Raw genomic sequence first — 5,000 nt, 5'->3', positions numbered from 1 at the left:
GGCAAAGTGTTGTTATCGCTACAATTACTCATATTATCTCTGTTCTCCTAGTACAGACTGGAATCATTATAAAAGAGTATTGCTGGTTTGTTTTGCTTTTTTTTGGGGTAATTTTAAGTTATATATTCGAATTTTTGTGAGATGTTTTTTTATATATATATTTTTTATTTTACTATGCACGTTTGCTTTGTTCCATCTTCCAAGTGGCTTCCATATTCTCATTCTCGATTGCAAAGTGTAATAATAAAAAGGTTTTGTTCCGGTTTTCTTTCTATCTGATAAGGAGTTGGAAATTTTGCGACTTAAGGAAAGGAGAAAGATTTGTGTTTCAAACTATTATCGTTGGCATTAATTAATACTTTCATTATTACTATTATTATTACCTAGGAGCTTTTGTTTCACCTTAAATTATCATGTGTATTTCTGCTTTCCTTACTTATCTCTAAACCACACTAATCTATCTACCGCAAATCCCCGTTTTACAGTGATATATCAAAAACAACATTAATTATGGTTACTTATAGGCATATTTTTAATCATCTATTTTTGTCTTTTTCCTTATCTCCAATGATTTGCTTCTGATTTCCGAGACACCCCAAAAAAAAACCCTAAGGGAATAATAATGAACTATTTCTTCCTGCTTTCCTTTTCTCCTTCCTTTTATTTCAAGACGCCTGCTTCGAGATGGTAAAAACCTTCTAATCTTCCCACACCTGAGCATAATCTTCCCTAACCCAATCTAATCCAGCCTAACTTGGCTTGTCGTGACCTAACTGAGCTCCCATTTCACTCTCTCATTCTGTGAAACAGTTCCATATAACACACATCATATTATATATATTTTTATTAGGTTTGTAAGTTTCCTGAACAAAACCATATCTATGTACGTAGTGTCCAAGTTATACGTTTTCCTGGAGAAATAATGATATACATAACTATTCAGGTTTATATTGTAAATAAATAAATAACTATAATACATAAAGCAACCGGTCTTATTTTGTAAAACGAGTGCAAAAAGAAATATTATTACTGCTAAGACTTATACTTGAAGAGAGAAGAAATAAACCTTGTATATATTAGCTCTTAGTGAAGTAACAGTAGTCAGTTGGTACGTAAGGTAGTGTCTGTTCTACTACTGCTACTACCACTCGTGTGTGCGTGTCTGTTTATAGTTTGTTATGGAGCCAGCAGCAGCAGCAGCAGCAGCAGCAGCAGCAGCAGCAGGCAAAGCTGATCACAGTGTTTGTCAAAAAGGTGCTATTTGTAGTGTGTTGCTGGCCCGCCGCGCCGCTTGTTTCCTTTCCTGGTGGTGAACGAAGAGGAAAATGAAGAAATATGACCAAAAAAAGACGATGGTAATTACATTTGACCTCCATTCACTACTGGTTCAGAAAAGTGGAGGCAACAAAACACTATCCGCCATTGGTGAGCAGTGATATACACACACACACACACACACACACACACACACACACACACACACACACACACACACACACACACAGTCGAACAGCAAGATCATCACATAGCTCAAGAAGGTAAATAGGAGAAGGAAGAAGAAGAGGAAGAGGAAGAGGAAGAGGAGGGATTCACTGAGGAGGAAAAGAGGGTCCGTCACAGTTACCGTCCGCCATCCCTCTCTCGCTCTCCCGTGACCTTGACCGTTGTCCGAAAGGTTAGACTCCGGACCTTCACAACCACACAACCCTCGGGCAGAGATCACTCCCGCCGCGCCAGTGTTCGAGTCCCGCTGGTGTGGAGGGAAGCAAGGTGTGTTGTAGTCAGATGCTTCCCAATGGCGCGTCAAAATCAGGAAAAGAAGTCAGATATAAAGAAAAAAAACTATGAAATATATAAATGCGATGAAAAGAGGAACACGCAAGATTACTCTCTCTCTCTCTCTCTCTCTCTCTCTCTCTCTCTCTCTCTCTCTCTCTCTCTCTCTCTGTAGCAGGGCGTTCTTTGCTCATCACTACCAGACTTCAGTGCGTTGTTTGTTTCTCCACACTCTTTGGTCAGTTGGTCAGTGTGTGCAGTACGAGTAGCTCATTGCGTTCTCAGCTTTGTCAACGTTTAATAAAAATAATAAAAATCTTCTCCCTTATCCTCCTCTCTCCCCAAAAAATATCGCAATGGAGATTTTTTTTATGGGTGGAAATTAACAAAAAAGATAAAAACATTTTGCATATAAATATATATACATACATACATATTATATATATATATATATATTTCAGCCAGTTGTATATGTTGTAAATATGTGACTGTAGGTAGGTTGATTTTAAGAGTTTCACTGTAACCAACCATTCAGAAAAAAAATCAAAGTATAACACATTATAGGTTTCGGTCATTAATGTACATCGTTTCATTATCCTGCTCTGTTACTTAATACTCTCCCTGAAGGAACACAAGGGAAAACAAAGGACAAACAAGGAGCAACACATCTACTCTGACACTTGTGATTCAGCTTTGTTTTGACTAAAGCCAAAACAAAATAAAAGCTCCACAAAATACATGGATTCTTAGAATGATTATTTCTTATATAAGAGGGAAAAGCTGACGAAACGCAACACAAACAAAAAAAAATTCGAAATTGTTAGACAAAAAAAAATATATATATATAGACATATCTTGTAACTTTCTTCTTAAATAAAGTTGTCATAGGAAGATGGATATGCATACAGCCTAATCCTTTTTGCATGGGCCGATAAAGCCCTTGCACAGAGTTAGCAGTTGGAGGGATGAGAGAAACTGGCGGAAACACCTCAGAATGCCAAATTTCATAGAAGCTGCTTTAGCAAAAGATGAGATGCAAAATTCCCAAATTAGAATATAAGTAAAGGACAGGCCGTGGATACTCAGTGTAGAAGAGGGAGACAGTTGAGTGTCATTCAAGAAGAGGGATAGTTGTCTGGAAGGTTGTTTCAAGTTGATAGATGGAGTAATTGAGTTTTTGAAGCATTGGACACTACTTAGTTTTCTTTGTCCCAATCCTATATAATAGAGAGATCAGAATTCAGGCGTTCTCTGAAGTTCTGTGGATCTGTTATCTTTCTGAAGGATTGGTTGTTTCAAGAAAGACGTGGAAAGATATACGGTGGTATCATCAGCGTAGGAATGGATAATATAAGGTTCAAAAAGTCATTAATTATAATAAGAGAGGCTGCTTAGCTTTATACTAAAAAAAACAATCATTAAAATCATTGGCTCATTTACTTTGAGATGTTTACGATAACCGATGGCATGAAATCCAAGGTGAATAATGAATTTTATAGAGTACAAAGATATAAAAGAAGGAATCCGACGACAAAAGTAAATCTGAATAAGCCTTAATGTATAAAGTAAAATATATTCACAGGTAGCCAAAAAGAAATAACAGGTCAATACTTGGCGAATCTGACGGAAGGAAAGTATGAAAAGATACTAAAAAGAAACACAAGGAAGAAACAAACCAAAAGAGACACAACGGACAAGATTTGGCTGATCTGACTGAAAGAAAGGAAGGACCAAAGTAAACTAAAGAAAAAGGAACTAAAAAGAAAGAAACGTACACACAAAAACCTAAAATAAACGTAAAGTAAAGGAAATTAACCCGCTGTACTGAAAAAAAAAACACAAAAAAGGTTAAAAAAAAAAATGAAGCATACACAAAGAAAAGGCAAGGGGAAAATAAACTAAAAAAAAAAGTAGCAAACAAAGGGAGGTACACAGACACACATTACAAGACAAAGGTAAGTCACTAAAAGACATTCAAATAATACACTACAGACCTCAAAAGAAAATAACTAAAGAATGTAAATAAAAAAAAAATAAATAAAGAAAATCTGACAAAGGATGGACTGTCTTCTTTATGACTCTTAAAGCAACGACGTCGAGAGAGAGAGAGAGAGAGAGAGAGAGAGAGAGAGAGAGAGAGAGAGAGAGAGAGAGAGAGAGAGAGAGAGAGAGAGAGAGAGAGAGAGAGAGAGAGAGAGAGAGAGAGAGAGAGAGAGAGAGAGAGAGAGAGAGAGAGAGAGAGAGAACAAACAAGAGACGATAATAACTAAGCACTTGATCTCCTCCATCAGATGTGAGAGGAGGAGGAGGAGGAGGAGGAGGAGGAGGAGGAGGAGGAGGAGGAGGAGGAGGAGGAGGAGGAGGAGGAGGAGGAGGAGAGGAGGAGGAGGAGGAGAGGGAGGGAGGAGGAGAAGGAAGACAAGGGAGAGAACGAGAGGAAGGATGACTAGAAGAAAAAGAAAGAAAAGTAGGAGGAGGCAAGAAGAGGAGGTAAGTCAAATTAATACTGAGAATATAATTCAACAAAAAGAAAAGAAGAAAAAATAAAACAAATGAGAAAATAAATTAAAAGGAAATAAAGAAGAGAAAAGAGTCAAAGAAGACAACGAAAACAAAAAATGAAAAGAAAAAAAAAGGAAAGAAAAAGAATTCATGAGAGAAAATATATATAAAAGAAAGAAAAATAGAAAAAGCTTTATTGAGGATGGATAAGGAAAAGCAAATGAAAATTTAAAAGTGGGAGGAGGAGGAAAAAAAGGAAGTGGAGGAAGAAAAGGAGGAGTAGCAGGAGGAGGAAAAGGAGATGAAGAGGACTCAACACTAAACGGGGTAGAGAATATTTTGACGCATGAAGAGGAGGAGGACGAGGAGGGGAAAAGGAGGATAAAGAGGAGGAGGAGGAGGAGGAGGAGGAGGAGGAGGAGGAGGAGGAGGAGGAGGAGGAGGAGGAGGAGGAGGAGGAGGAGGAGGAGGAGGAGGATAAAGAAGAAGAGGATAAGGAGGAGGAGGAGGAAGAAGAAGAAGATAAAGATGAAGACGTAGAGGTAAAAGAGAGTAGGAAGAGGAGGATAAGGAGGAGGAGAATCAAGAGAAGGAAAGAAGAGGAGGAAGAAAACGAATAGTAGAAAGAGCAATAAGACGGGGAGGAGGAGGAGGAGGAAAAAGAGGAAAAGTAGAAAGAGGAAGAAGAGGGAGGAGGAAGAGGAGGAGGAAAAGGAGGAGGA

Source organism: Portunus trituberculatus, chromosome 17 (assembly GCF_017591435.1).
Source record: "Portunus trituberculatus isolate SZX2019 chromosome 17, ASM1759143v1, whole genome shotgun sequence".
NCBI classification, from domain to species: domain Eukaryota; kingdom Metazoa; phylum Arthropoda; class Malacostraca; order Decapoda; family Portunidae; genus Portunus; species Portunus trituberculatus.
This window is presented reverse-complemented; position numbering follows the sequence as displayed.